Source organism: Galeopterus variegatus, unplaced genomic scaffold, assembly GCF_000696425.1.
Source record: "Galeopterus variegatus unplaced genomic scaffold, G_variegatus-3.0.2 Scaffold1555, whole genome shotgun sequence".
NCBI lineage: Eukaryota > Metazoa > Chordata > Mammalia > Dermoptera > Cynocephalidae > Galeopterus > Galeopterus variegatus.
This window is the reverse complement of record NW_007727666.1, coordinates 46483-62763: the sequence shown is the minus strand read 5'-3', so window position 1 is coordinate 62763 and position 16281 is coordinate 46483.

Genomic DNA, 16281 nt, shown 5'->3' with positions numbered 1-16281 from the left:
TACTGAAGTCCAAAGACAAAACCTTTCTGAAGCCCTGAGTTATCTAGGGTGGGTGAATTTTGCTGGTGGTGTGACTCCCTATTCAGCACCTGTGTGAACCCTGAGGAGAGGAATTTGGAGTAAAGTGGACAGGAATTCACAGAGACCTTCCACAGCAAGGAAAGCAAGAAGGGAAACTCCTCTTATTCTGGGTGGAAAAGAGAGATGGCCCTGGGGAAATGGAAAGGAGAAGAGATGCCTCCAGTCGCAGGGCCTGGTCCAGATGGGGAGAGAGGAGAAGAGGCCGCGCCCACCAGACTTCCACGGGAATCCTCCAGGGTGGGAGGGGGTGCCCCGCAGACTTGGCGGAGGCTGGTGCTGCTCACCTCACCCAGGCCAGCTCCCCAGATGGTCAGAGACGATTATTCAAACCCCACTCACATACCATGGCAACTGAGCCACACCGGCCAACCTCATATTGGAGATTAAATGTCCCATTTCTCAGGTTATCTTTTGAGCTGGAAATACCACCCTTCCCTCTGCATTCAGCCCCCTGTGTCAGGCCATAACTTTCCTTCATACCATGAATGGAGATGAAATATTAAGAAGAGAGTTTTATTGCTTTGCCTATTTTTTCCCCCCCAAGTTGACAACTTCACTTCTGTAGTGTCTTAATGTTCCAGAACATCTGTTTGTGAACCAGCACCATCAGGGATGCTAGCACAGCCCGGGAACAAGATTTCCTAATTAGCAGCTGCTACAGTCAACTCCTCGCCACCCCCACCCCCCCCAGTGATTTGGGGTTTTTCAACTTGCATTGTCCCTGAGCAGCGGAGTGGGAGTGTACAGGGAGTGTGCCCTGTCATCCAAAGAGGCAATTTCCTCCCAGGGGCCCACTCCTCCCCTCCTCCTTCCCCACCTCTCGCCAGCCACTGCTACAGTGGGCCAAATGTCAAGTGCTGCCAGCCAGACGCTTGTATTTCTGGGGGACACAGTTGAAGGACAAGCCCTTTAGTTTCATTTCCCTCCATTTGGATTCAGATTTCACTAACATCTATTCCGTGCTTAACACGTGCTAATCATTTTCACATGCATTATCTCATTTAATGCTCATGACAGCCCTGTCAAGTGGGTACTATTGTCTTCATACAGCACATGGGGAAACTGAGGGGAGCAAGATTAAGTGATGTTCCAGGTCACGTGCTCAACAGCAGCAGAGACAGAGTCTGAACCTAGATCCATCACGCTCCAGCTTATTCTGTGAGGCTTTAAGGCGCTGGCCAGAACAGCAGAGCCAAAAAAAGTCCCACTGGCCTTCAAACCTCAGCCTTAAACACAAGTGCACTGACCTTGTTTCTCCTTAATAGGAATGAAATGGTGCCTATCACACGGGCTTTGGACTCAGACAGACTTGGTTTAACAGCTGCACATTTCTTAGCTGGAAAACTGAGCAAGAGGACTTCTAAATCAGCATCTAACTCAGATGATTTTTATGCATAATGAAAAGAATGGTAATAAAGAGTAGAGCCAGAATGGAGATCAAGTTTGAGGGACAAGAAAAGTCTATTTTTGAAATGTGAGGTTTGGGGTGATGTCATAACTTCCAAGTGAAAATGTCTGGTAGGGGGTTAAAGATTCAAGTCTGTCTATTGGGGGAAGGACAGGAGATGGCATGTGAAGGGAAAATCAAGGATCGAGGACTAATGTAAGGGAAAACTTGAATTTGGAGGGAGTAGAAAAGACAATAACAGAGACACAGATAACAAGGGAAGGACAGGATGATTAAAAGTAGGAGCCAGCAAAGAGGAAGGTGGTAAGTGCTGAAGGCAGCAAGGAGAGGCTTGCAAAAAGGCCGTGGATTAGTCAGTAGAAGTCCGCAGGCCTTTCAGGGGGTTGCTTGGTAGAGGAAAGATGAAGGTCACGTTGCTAGAATGAAGGCTCATGAGGGAGGTTCTGCAACAGTAAGATGCTGATCCCCAGCTGCGGAATTTTCTGTTCCTGTTTCCCCCTTAGCTTTCCTGGGATCCTCAACTTGAGAGACCCTCTCTGGAGAACTGTGGAGTCGGTGCCTGGAATCTACATTGTTGTTGATAGCAAAAATAGATTCTTATACCTAGGAGAGTAGGTTTCTTTATAATTTTTAAAGATTTTCCTACAATTCAATTGCTCACAAAGGGAGGGGAGAAAAGAAACTTTAAGAACCTTGTAGCCTCTTCCATTCTTAATTCCCTCTTAGTAAGATGGGTGGCCACAGACTAAAGAGGAGCACAGCACTGTTCACGGGTACTTTCCAGGAGAATGAAATTACGCTTCTATTCTCAGATATCAAATTAAGAAATCCAACACATTTTACCATCTGCAAAACACTTTAGGTTCCCCAAATTATCTTTTTAGCTCCTGATGTTCTGACTGGCAGGCAGGAGGTTAATTCTTGCCCTATTTTAGAGAAGAGAAGACCAAGGCTCAGTACTGATGTCGCCTGCCCAGGTTAACCCAGAAAACAGGACTGGAGCCCAGCTCTTTGATCCCAGTGTCTTTCCTAATTAACCATACTCAAATGAAAACCAGTGAGGACTGAGAGAAGCTCAGCCAACTCCTCCTAAATTAATTTGTGGTGCATGACACACTACACTAGCTAACACCCATACTGTTTTGTGTCATTCATTCTGGCCAAAGTTGGCTGGGTTGTCTTTGGTGCCCACATCCTCTCCAAGGGGAGGCCCCATCGGGGGGGCCATAGCAACCAACTAGTCTGACCCTCAGATGACAGGACTGAGGCCCAAGAAGGGGAGTAATAGTTCCAAATCATAAATACAGCCAGCAAGTGGCATTTTTGAATTAAAAATATTTACTTTCACACCCATTAGGATGGCTATTATTAAAAAAGAAAAAAGGAAAATAAGCATTGGCAAGGATGTGGAGAAACTGGAACCCTCGCACGTTGCTGGTGGGAAGGTAAAATGGCGCTGCCACTGTGGAAAGCATCACAGCAGTTCCTCAGAAACTTACACATAGAGTTACCATATGATCTAGCAATTCCACTTCTGGATATAGATCCAAAAGAATTGAAAGCAGGGACTCAAAGAGATATTTGCACACCCATGTTCACAGCAGCATCATTCACAACAGCCAAAAGGTGAAAGCAACCCGTGTCCTTCCGTAGAGGAATGGACAAACAAAATGTGGTGTATACATACAATGGAATATTATTCAGCCTTAAAAATAAGTGAAATCCTAACACATGCTACAACATGGGCGAACCCTGAAAACATTACAGTAAGTGAAATAGGCCAGACACAAAAGGACTAATACTGTATGATTCCACTTACAGGAGGTGCCTAAAATAGGCAAAATCACAGAGACAGAAAGTAGAAGAGGTTGTAAGGGGCTGGGGCAAGGGAGAAATGGGGAGTTACTATACAATGAGCTTCTATTTGGGATGACGAAAAATTTCTGGAAGCATGATGGTGATGGTTGTAACAACACTGTGACTGTATGTGACGAGGTAGATTGATTTAGCTTATGCCATTTTTACCGTTTGAAAAGGGTTCTTGTTTGAAAACTGCCCCCAACACCTGTGGTAAAAATTGAAGGTTAAAAATTGTTCTGTACTTAGAAAAATTTTAAATTCTGCCTGCCTTTGCTGTTTCCCGCCTATGCTGTCCCTGTCTGATAAAACCAAGAGCTGTATCCAGATGTATCTAGACAACCTAAGGAGGAAACCGCCCTGTGGAAGTTTTTGCCGTCCCTAAGTGATTAACTGGCTTATCTTGGCTTCTGTAACCAGCTTGCATTAGGCCTCGACAAACCCCCTCCATCCTCACACCAGGAGGGAATGTGTGTGACTATATGATAACTTTAACTATGTGACTATATGATTTTTTTGGCTGTATAACTATGTGCCTTTAAAAGGCCCCTTAAACTTAGACTCACAGCTGTTCTCTTACCAGAATATCTGGAGAGACAGTTGCCGGCCAGCTAATAAAGACCCCCTTTTTAATTTCTCAATTGGGTGTTCTGGTTCCTTTTCCGTGTGACAGCCTCATAACATGTACTCATTGCCACAAAATTGTACACTTAAAAATGGTTAAAATTGTAGATTTTATGTTACTTATATTTTACCACAATAAAAAAATATATATATTTACTGAGTACCAATCGTAGACAAGACAATGCGAGGGGTACAAGGATTAATCAGATATGGAATCTGCCTCAAGGAGCTTACTGCTTCCAAGAGAGCTGATCCGGGTAAATAAATCACTATGATGCCTCTGGGGTGTGAGAAGTTGCCCAGAGAAGCAGAGACTGTGCCCTGGAGTTTGGAAGGCTGGGACCAGAAACCACCCTCCCTTCCATGGCTGCTTGGCCCTTCCTTATGGGCTTCCCCCTAGGAATCCTCCAAATGAGGGGGATTTCAGGTCGATGGCCAGTGGTGAGATATTCTGGGGCAGGCAGGAACTTTGGGGTGTGGGGAGAAGGTGGCTGTAATCTCCCCAGAACGGCAGCCGCCTACTCATCTTGGCCACTCTGGGTTGTGTTTTGAAACACTGCTGCGGATGTAATGATTTTGGGTGGAGGATGTTTGGGAGCCAAATGAGTTGTGAACAAAAGACTCAGCCCTCGATCTGGACAGTCCAGGGCTCTCAGGGAGTTTCATTTCCTTCCTTGTTCTCACCCTAAAAGGAGCACCCTAACAAAAATCACACACATTGAGAAGTGTTTGGACTTGAGGTCTGCTGATCAGATTTTAAAAGAGCTTCCCTGCGACAGCTCTAGTGATGGAAAGTACATAGTTAAACAAGGCATGTGATCCTCCCCACCCTGTGATGGTGTGGGCTTTTGTTCAGCTGAGCATCCTCTCTGGGAGAAAGACAGATCTGCAGGATGGAGCCCAGACCCAGGGGATGGGCTGGCTTGGAGCTCCTGACTCTGGGGTCAGCCTTCCAGAAACAGAACTGGCCCAGAGGTGGCCTCGGGAGCCCTAAGGAGGGATGCAGCCTACTGAGGCAAGACTGAAGGATGAGGGACCTTGATGTGACCTCAAGCTCTTTACTTTAAAAATAATTCTCCAGGTTTAAAAAAAAAAAAAAAGGCCTTGAGGAAATGCCTGAGGGTCAAAGGTCAGAAGATTCCCATTCAGTTAAATAAGCAAACAAAAGGCTTTCTGTGGGGGGGAGGGGTCCACCTTGTTTCCAGGGGCACCCACCTTTCTGCCTCCATTTTCTTTGCCCCTCTCATCCCTTGAAAAGGAAACGTGCAGTAGCGTGGCTGAAGAGGAGGCTCGTTAGGCAAGGGGCAGTTCTGAGAAAGAGGCCGGGACAGCAGCCCCTGTCACGCTGGGAGGTGCAGGCCCAGGGCGCAGGCCTTCCCTGCAGCTCTGTGTTGTCACCGTAGCATTCGCTCACACCCAGAGAGGAAGCCGGGTGGCAGGACTCCACCAAAGGAGACCTGCCAGGTTAGCGAAACAATAAAAAGGCAAGGAAAAACATCCTGGTTCCGAGGAGGAAGAGGGGGGACGGGAGGGGCAGGAAGAAGCAGGCCTGCTCCCAGTCCTGGGCCTCAAACACTCCCCCGCGTGCGCTGCCAGCTGCTTTCACGACCTCTGCAGTTAATTTATTCTACAGACCTCTGTGAAGTGGCCCAGGACTCTGAGGAAATCATAGAAACGCAATTTGTCTGGAGCGTTTACGACCATTAGAAACGGGACACAGTAGGATGGTGTCTCAGCCCAAAGGGCTCTGAGGCCTGAGCTGGAGGGGGTTGTGGCCTTCCGGCTCCCACAGGGTGGTGCTTACCTGGGGCTGAATGAGTAAAGTCTAGTTAAAGACAGAAACCAAAAGTTTGCTACTATGCTGTTAAAATTAAGATTGGGTAACTTAACACTCATTCAAATAAAACCAATATTTTAAAAAATCAGTGCATACCATAGCCAATTAAGACAAAGAGATTTAAAATAGAGGGATAAGAAAGGAAGGGGGCTGAAAGGAAGGGGGCTGAAAAGAGAAATAAAACAAAAAGGAGAAACTTACAAAAGGAGGGAGAAATAAAGTCAGGGAATTACCAAAATAGACACAACAGAGCTGGGCAATGATTATCACTATTGTTACGACTGCAGCCAAAACGTATGCAGCATCCGCTCCGTGCCTGGCACTGCGCTAAGCATTGACACGGACTGCCTCTGAGGTAGTCCCGTTATTATCCCTGCTTTTCTGATAAGGAAACTGATACGTGGTGAGATTAAGTAATTTGCCCAAGGTTACATAGCAATTAGTAAAATTTGACTCAAACCCAGGTCTGACTTCAAAAACACAGAAACAGAGAAAAAATGAAGGATAAAAAGGAAAGAGCAGGGTTGGCCGGTTAGCTCAGTTGGTCAGAATGTGTTGTTATCACACCAACATCAAGGGTTCACATACCCGTACAGTGCAGACGCCAAGAAAGAAAAAATGGAGCGAGCGAGCAAAATTCAGACAGAGAGCTTCAGAGAAACGGTACTGTGCCCTGAACGAGAAAGCCAGCGAAGACAGAGCCGGGCATCCTCCCACGGGTCCCCAGGATGCCTCACCAAGACACCGGGATCCAGACTGCAGTTTCATGACACAAATGCGGATAACTGCATCTTGACAGCCAACGCAGCCCACTGTCCAGATAGAATTCAGTGCTCTGGGAGGACTCAGAAGAAAGGAGGAAGAGAGGATGGGAGGAAGCAAGGGAGGGAAGAGCCAGTGGTGACCACATGTGAGCAAGGAAAGGTCAGAAAAGGCAAGAGACACGGATGATCGAGGGTCTATGTGCGAACGGGTGATGAACGGGACCGTTAACAGGCAGGAAGGTCAGGTTTGGGGGAGGGAAGGGGTGGAACGTTTGCATTTATAACGGTCACCTGTCGGTTTACAGTGAGCGCAGAGAACGTGTGTGAGCGTCCGGCAGATGCTGAAGGCACACCACCGGAGTGCTCGAGAGAGGAAGCAGATCTGGCAAGCACCCACCCAGAGTGAACAGGTGAAGCCACACTCTGTCGTCCCTCCACAACGCTGTCCTGCCGTCCTCTCTACCTGGAATATCTTACTCCCTTGGCCTTGGCCTTCTGGCAAAATCTGATCCGTTTCTCACAACCAGCTCAGAGACCACCACTGCCTAATAGCCTTCCCCAGAGAGAACTCTCTCCCCCTGGATGACCATTTTATCTTGTTATACGATTCTAACTTATTTGATCACATTCCTAAGTCTCTTACGAGAGACTGTAGCTCGTCGGAGGTGCTCTATAAGTGTTCACTGAGGTGGAAGGCCAAGGGCAGAACTGTGAAGAACGTCCCAGGTGGTGGGAGGGAGACGAGACGGGAAAGAGTGCGTCATGGCAACTGCAGACAGGTGAGAAGACAAAGAGAGGATTGAGAAAGGCCACTGCGATTTCCTGGAAATGTTCTCCCTTTCTCCATCTCCTCTCCATCCTTCCACTCACCCTTCCATGCCTACCTTCTTCACGAATCCCCGCCTCACTCAGAGTAATAATAATCCTGATGAGTTCCCGGAAGTGACCGTGACTAACACGTATACAGCACGTGTGCATGTTACAACGCAAGTCCACCTTGATCAACTCATTTCATCCTTACAACAACACTGCTGACCATTTCACAGATATGGAAGCTGGTACAGAGATTAAATAACTCCCAAGGTCATGGTCGGTTCACTATACTATGACAAAAATCACTTGCTATGTCTACATTTCCAAGTGTCTTCACAGTCATAATTATATTTGCTCCTCCTCAAAAGCCTTGACTAGGATAGACATAATATCCCCATTTTTAACATGAGGAAATTAAGACCTAGAGACATTGGGCAGCTTCCCAGTGCCACCGAGCTGGAAAGTGGAACCAAAAGTGGATTGCGACCAAAAGTCCTCTGACCTCCATCACAGCTCTTGAGTGGCCACTGGCGTCTCTCTTCCCTACGGCTGCACGCAGCACTCCATTACCACAGGCATGACTATACTATAAACAATTCCTAACAAACCACAAGAATTCACCTACCCAAATGAGCACCAGAGAGATCCCATTAAGACAGCACTTACTCCAACAATGCTATTATCACTCAAACTACTTTCTAAAATTTGCTAATCTTCAATAGCACCTACAGAATATTCTCTTCAGTTTCCTGAATAATGATTGATTTTCATGCCTTGATAATGGATTTGGATTACTTTGGAAACAGACAAAAATTCAAAGCCCAATCTGACAAATGATGCAGGAGATAGAGACGGGTGATCCCATTCTAGATGCAGTTGGAGGTCTGACTCCAACACCAAGGAAACACCGGTGAGTTGCTTGTGTGGCCCACTCAGTCTCTGAAGGTGGCTCCTGACTCCTTCAAACACTTTTGAAGCATGTGTCGATAACCCCTAAAAGTTCTGATCTGAAGGAGAAGACTCATTGACCACAGAGGTCCAAGTATGACTGATCTCCAAAGGTATATTATTTTGTAGTCACACCTCACATACTCTTTTTAGTCAGTCCTAATTGCTTCATGTGTATTCATCTGGTCTCCTCAGAGGATCCTAGGTGAGGGCTATTGCACCTGGTTTTTCTGACTTCACATCTTCAAATCTGGCTCTTTCATCTCTGTGTTAGAAGCTAAGGATAGAGAGAGAATTCTGGGGATACCAAGAGGTGAGGTTGGCAGGGGTCCATGGTGGGGGAGAACCAGGTAACACAGGTCCTTAGAACATGGACTTGAGCCCTTCACATTCGGAACTTGTCCCCTGTCCAGTAAGATGCCTGGAGGGTAAGGTGGCAATGGGAATGGGGGATTATCATCAACAGAATGATCAGTCTAAACAGGAACTGGTTTCAGTAGCATCATTGTTACTAGTATCTACAGAGCTCACCCGCCCAGGCACTAAGCAATCTGCTTTACAGGGGCTATATGGCACTCATATTCTCTGAGTAGTTCTTTCTATGAATAGCCCTTTGGGCAGATGAGAAACTGACAACACAGAGAGGCTGAATAACCTACAAAGGTCCCACAGCTGGCAAATGGCACTGCTGTGGCCTAAACCGAGACTGACTAACCCCCAAGCCAGGACCTCCCCAGGTCTCTGACTGCAAAGCCAGCAGGGTTCTCCTCCACACCCTGGCAAAAGATGATCCAGAAAAAGTCTCACCACATGGCAGCACTAAACGTCATGGTGGCCTGAGAGGCTGTAGGAGTAAAACTCATCCCCATATTGAAGCCACCCAGGGAAGGAAAATGGAGTGGTTTTTAACACTGGTCTAACATGTGACAACCAGTAGTCACAGCCTTGCACAAGAAACATCCCTCCAGGTTACAATCAGGCATCCCTCTCCTGCACTCTCGCTTCTCCTTCCTCCAATTTGACTGACTACTTTGGTTCCAAGGATGGACCTGGCAGGGCCACCCGGAGTGCCTGACCTTGGCCTCTGCCCTCTTCTTTTTACCCACCTTCCTCCCTGGTCTGCATCTCCCAACTTATCAAGACACTGAGGAGAAATGTGTCAACTTATCAAATCCATCTCTTTGCCTGCAGAAGCCCAGCTCCTTCCCTGTGCAGAGAGATGGGGGTTTCTGTTGTTCATACTACCATACTGCAGGTAGGCGTCTTCCTGCACTCCTGAGAACTCCAGTGAGGTTAGTCCTCAAGTCCCCCCAATAGCCCCAGGAATTGGGAACACAGCCTTGCCTGCCTACCATCCCATCTGACCAATAAGCTTTCCTCAAAAACTTTTACATGATAGGAGAGCCAAATAGTACCATGGAGTTCGAGTACCCCAGAGCTAATACATAAAGCAAAGAGAATGTGTCCATTTTTAACAGACCCTGTAGATTTAGCAGATGGTCTTTCCAGCTCCTTAAGAGATCTTACAACCAGAGCACTACACCACCTGCACCACGTGGTGGCATGGGCCCTGCTGCAGTACCCTCCACGGTACCTAGAAGAAAATCTGAGCTACTTACCATGGTTCTCACAGCCCCTATGTGACCCAGGCCTTCACCATGGCCTTCTCTCTTTCCAACCCTGAGACAAGGCAATCTCGGTCCCGCCTTAGGGAATTTACTCTGGCTGTTCCCTCTGCCTGGAAGGCTCTTTCTGCTGCAGGCAGGGGGACATCAAGTGCCAAGTCTCCAAGACAGGAATGAGTTTGCCACATATAAAAAACTGTCTGGTATGGGTAGCAAGAGGGGAGTCGAGCAAGAAGAGGCTAGAGAGGTGGCAGGCTCAGATCCTGCAGACCTTGTACTCCAATGCACGGGGCTTGGATTTTATTCTAAGTACAATGCAAAGCTCTTGGAGGGTTTTAAGCCCGAGAATGAGGTGACCTGAATTACATTTTAAGAAGATCACTCTGGCTTCTGCAAGCATGGATTAGAGGGAGAGCATGAGTGGATGCAAGGAAAACAGAAAGGATGAAGAGGGCAGATTTATGATGTGTTTTGGAAACAGAATCAACTGGAATTGCAAAAAAAAAAAAAAAAAAAAAAAAGGATGCAGAGGGAGGAAGAAGGAAAGAAAAGGAGGGTGGCTTCTAGGCTTCTGGTTTAAGTAACTAGGTGGATGGCGTTGCCAATTCCTGACATGGAAGAGTCGGGAGGTGACAACAGGTTTAGGAGGTTAAAACCAAAACTTCTGGCTCTCTCTGGTTTTCCTCTTTCATTTCACTGTCCGGCGTTGTTGCCACTGGGAGGTCAATGTCTGCTGTCTTTCGTGCTGACCATACTGCAAGTAGGCGTCTTCCTGCACTCCTGAGATCTCCACTGCACAGCTCAGAACCCAACCCAATGGCCTCTCCCCCATCTCCCTTTTCCTTTTAACTTGGATGATGCCCGGATGGGAGGGCAATCCAGGCAGAAACATGTTAAATGATGTGTCTCTTCACAGACCACCACATTTTATGCATAAACTGTGTACTATATTCAAATCAGTTGTCAATCCACAGCCAGCCTCCAAACTGACTCCATCTCTCACTGTGTCTTCACGCCGGCCTGGCACCTGGGCTGTTGCCTCTTCCTTCCCATCGTCTCCACTGGGTGCCCTCCGCCCGGTCAGAGCTGGCTTTCTCTTCCCCTGTGGCTGCAACTGCTGCCCCGCCAGGCTGAATGTGTCCCTGGCTTCTCTCTAGTTCAGTTCCACATTCTCAGCTGTCTGCAGAATACTTCCACTGGGACCTGCCACAGTCTTTGCAATGAAAGGCTGAAACTGAAGTAGCCTCTTTCAAGCAGCCCCTCTCCAGTCTCCTCAGTCATCCCCACAGCCAAGGTTGATGTTTGGGCGCCGACAAGACAGCATGCTCTCTGGGACCATTAGCTGGCACCACTCTTGTCACACGTTCTAAGGCCTCAGTAAATATTTCCTGATCTACAAATCAGTCGAATGGGTCACAAATAGAGACATCTGCCACACTCCAACAAAAGAAGAGGGAAAAGACAGGATAGAAACGTCTTTGTTTCTTTCTGTCTATGCAAGACGAATGGTGAGTGGGTAGAGGAAGGCGTAGACATTAGAAAGAAAGCAATTTCACAGCATCTGAGTGGGGCACCATTTAACCTCTCCTCCTACTGAACAGGTCTTCCTAATAACTACTTCACAATACCTGCTACTGCTCCATGTTCCCAGGAGAGAGCCCGCAAAAAAAGTCACCAATTCATTCCAGCTTGGTTGATAATTAATGTAGCTACCTCTGGCATCAATAACCTACGGATTGGCATCTAAGTAGGGCATAATTCACAACATCTGTATAAAATACCATTTTATATGTGTATAAAGACTTGTAGTCTCATCTGCAGCAGTTGCCAAAAAAACCTATTTTGGGGGGTCTCTACTCTGCAGGTTGTCCCTATTACGACTGCCATCTCCTCACATCTTCCCCCATCCTAATCCTGGTCTCTAACTTCTACACAAAAGGCAAAAAGCAAGGGACCAAGGAAGGGAGGAAGAAGGGATGAGCTGGAGAAGATCTTAGAGATCTAGGACACCTGTTGCCCCATTTTACACATGAGAAAACTGACTTTGTAATATTGTGAAATGAGCAAATGGATTTGGTCAAAATCAATTTAAATCCTGCTCCCTCCATTTACCATGTGATCTAACTTCTCCAGGCTTCAGTTTCCACGACAGTAGAGGGGAAATAATACCCCTAGCAGGATTGTTTTGAGGGTTAAAGGGATAAGGAATGAAAAAGCGTTGAGCACACATAGGTGCTCAAAGGCTAGGGAGTCAAAGAGGAAGCAAAACTAGTGTCCTTTTTGGTCACCTCCCTAGGATTCTTCAAATAGAGGGACATTTATCACAGCCGAAACCTCCTGTTCATACAAAAAGGATGCTGGGGACAGAGAGAAGCCTCTGAAGAAGGCAGTAAGTAACTAACAAAACTGCAACTGCCATCTGTTCCTTTTCTTTCTGGGTGTCTCGGGACAAGAACAAGTTAAGTCCAAGAACACTGTTTTCAGCCAGCTGGGCAGGGCTGCTGGAAGGCAAGAGGGGATCACTGCAAGGGCAGAGGCTCCTTCCCCAGCTCTCCAGGACAAGAACACAGTAACTGCCCAGCTGGGCATCAGACACCTTTCACTCCCCCTCTATCCATACCACTCAGCCCTTGGGCAGAAAATATTAGTTCGGCACTTGCATACACACCAAGGGAAGCCATAAAAGGGCTCTTGCAAGATTGAAAGGATGTGGCTTTTCAACACACCCGCACCACAGAGAGGCCCTTTCCCCATACCCCTCCCTCTATTTGGGGCACCCTCCATCAAAGCAAGCAGGCTTCTGAGGAATCCCCCCCACCACCATCCCTCAGCCTCAGCCAGGAAAGAAGGAGCCACATTCCTGGAGGAAAGCCACTTTCCCTTCCCTGAGGGGCTGCCTCTTGCCCAGCCTGGGTCTTCACTGCACCTTGTAATGGTTCTCCCTACAGCCAAGCTAAATGACGAATTTGGCCACAAAGTCAGAGCAATTCAGGCGACAGCTATTTAACAGCTCAGAAGGGGCTGGGCTCACAGCGTTTCCTTTACTCTAGGGAGCTGCATTTTTCTAAGATTATTATTCCTTGGACTAACTGCTGAGCTACTCAGCGTCATTTCCCCTTTGGGTGGGAAAGTTCTGTCCTTCTGCATTGATTTTCATTATGATTTAAGCCCTTTTTTCCCCTTTCAGCTGTAGAGCTCACAATTAAAGCATGGCTTATGGATTGCAAAATGAAGGCATATAAACTTAGCACTTAGCTTAGAACTGTGGTTTGGAAGTCCTGAGTGGTAGAAAAACACACGCAGAAAAAGAAAGCCTCTAGGTCTCAGCATCCTACTAGCACTGGCTGAAATACCAGAAATGAACATCAGCTAAACAGCCAGCAGCGTGAAAGGTGGGCACAAAAGCTTAACGATAGCTACACAAACGGGGGCTGTTCTTCAGGGACTTACAGACTAATATAGGCAAAAAACCCACATATGGAAGGCAAATGCAGTTACTTGACAGTGAGAACCTCGAACTCTGCCAGGAGGAGGATAAGGGTCAGAAATGGCCCATAGGGAAGAAAAGGACATTCTGGTCCCTGCTGCTGAAAACAGTGTATCAGTGTATTTAAAAGCCCAAGCTTCGGGCCAGCCCGGTGGCGCACTGCTACAGTGCGCCACTTGGGAGTGTGGCGGCGCTCCCGCCGAGGGTTTGGATCCCACATACAGACCGGTTCCCGAGGTGCAAGCGCAGCACCGAGGGTTGCGATCCGTTGCCGGACACGGAAAAAGACAAAAAAAGGAAAAAAAAAAAAAAAAGCCCAAGCTTCAAGGGCCAGGCACTGACCATCAGCACCCCCATAGCGAGAAGGGGCTGCAGCAGCTTCCCCAACAATCAAATGAAGCACATCATTTGTAAGACTCAGGGCTCGTTATCAGCAGGAGCGAGCACCTGCCCATACACAAAAACAGTGATGCAGAGCCTGGATGACCATCTGTCAGGGGTGCTGGAGAGGGCAGACATCTGCATGGGACACAGTGTGGACTACAGGACCTCTGGAGGCCCTTTTAGTGTCAGGACTTTGCTGCTCTGTGAAATAAGTGATCGTGCTTAGTGATACATGGTGGCCTATCAAAAAAGGCCAAAGAAAATTATCAGAGGTTATTAGAAAATTTGGACTCACTGAAATTACCTAACATTGGTTTTCTTGTTCGCTGTTTCTTTCTTAGCCCAAACTGACATTGTTTGAGCCACTAGCAGAAAACAAGTAGTTTCCAGCAGTTTTTAATAGGTAATTAGACAGTCTTTGTGGGGGCACCAGGAGACCAGAAGGGACCCCCCTTAGGAAAGAGAAGGTTTTGACTCTTCTGGCTTCTCCCCAGCTGCTTCCTGAGACCCTCACACATGCATTCCTCTCAATGGCTCATGTACTCGAAGCCCCCATCACTCTAACCTCCCCAAAGGAATCAACCTGGGAAGGCTGGAAAGCCAAGACTAGCAGTGTTACCTACCATACCTGTGAGGAAAGCTTGGGTCACTCAAGGACCCAATTCTTACCTGCTGAATCCCCTAACCTAGTTGCCTGCACTGTCCGTCTTTATGTAATACCTATCTCTCCGTGATCTGTAAGGACTCCCAGCAGTAAGAGAAGGAAGGAGACTCCCATGCCAGTCTCATCCAGCCAGAGCCCCTGCAAGTCAGCATCCTTCCCACCTATCCCATAACAACAAGATCGGGGGGCCCTCAGCTAAGAATGCCTGAGTACCAGCCAAAGAAACCTTCCCTCAGTTCCCAGTGTCTCCTCTGAAACGTCTCTAAGTCTCTGCACTCCACTTTCTATTCAGAAAAACTCACAAAATAACGTAGTGTTTCTTGGTTACTTTTCTAGTTCTAGAAAGTCAGGAAATATTCTTTCTTTATTATGCTCTTGACTCCTTCCAGTGGAACTTAACAAAACAATGTATGTTGTAAGTAATCTCAAGTCAGAGTCACTCTGGGATATGTCTCCTGTAAGTCTTTCGAAGCTTCTTTCTCCTCTCCCTTTAATTCCTGTTCCTCAGTTTCTCAATCTTATGCCAGTGATTGAGAAATTCATAAGGGCAAGGCATTTTCCAATGATGGGAGTACTATTGAATATGAAGTTGAATTTTACCCAGAAACTTGATTTTTAAAAAAACTTTTTCTTATTTAATTCTAAGAAGCACCCCTAAGTTGGATGAAGCAAACTAAATACATACACCAGAAACTTTGTGTGATATGAGAAACTCAAATGAATTGTCAATTAGGCAGATAATATCTCAACCTTCACCTAAATTCCAAGTTAATGTCTAGAATTGCAAGCAACCTAGCTTCTCCAGGATCCGCGAGAGTGCACGCCCTGTGTCACTCACCGGAAGGCAAAGGCTAACACCACCACGTTGCTGACTTTGTTCAAAGCACTTTCCATTTATTTTTACTTTCATTTTGTTACATCATCACTAGGAGGCTAGGGGGAACAGGATTACTTCCATTTCACAGATGGAGAAAGTGAGATCGAAAGGGACAACATTCTCAAGGTCAACATGGTGTTATGGTTAGAATTCCACTCAGTCGTTGGCATTTTCTTCCAGACCAAAAGAAGAAACTGGACACACAAAGGTAGCAGGGAGAGGAGGTCAGTTCCCTTTCTCTGACTGGGACAGGCAGGGACTACATATGGAGCAGCAGCTCACTGCGAAAAGAAAGGGAAGGGAAAAGGCTCAGGCACAGTCCTGTATCAGCGTTTGCCTTGCAGGGGTTCAACCTTGCAACACTCCCTTCCAGTTCCTCTGCTTTCAGAGTTGACCAGTGGAGCGTTTTGTTTCAAACTACATCCTTTGTCCTTTACAATATCCTCAGTGCTAGAACCCTTAACAGATCAGTTATTTATATCTGAAAGTCAGGCTCTGTACCTGGAAAGGCCAGTTTTGCATCCATACGGAAAAAAAATAGAATTGGGGAACGGCCTGCCGGATGTTATCACCTCCGAGGTAGGAGAGGTGTTTGGGAGGTCTTTACTCTTTTTTGTTGGGGGGTGGGTGGGTAGAGAGAAATACAGGGTACCTCATGGGAGATAAGTTTTCTTCCAAAGGTGGGGGGACAACAGGATGGTCACACACTGCCGGTCCAGCCCCCGGCGAAAGCGTCCTTCCCCGCCAGCCACCCGCACGGTCCCAGGCGCGCGGGACAGGCGGAGCGCCCACCTGGGGCCGCGCACGCCGGGGGGCCTGGGGCTGCAGTCGCGGAGTGCGCCCACGGCCCCCAGCAAGGGCTCGCTCGGCGCGGATCCTCGGTTCTCACTCACCCGCGCTGCCGCCTCGGGG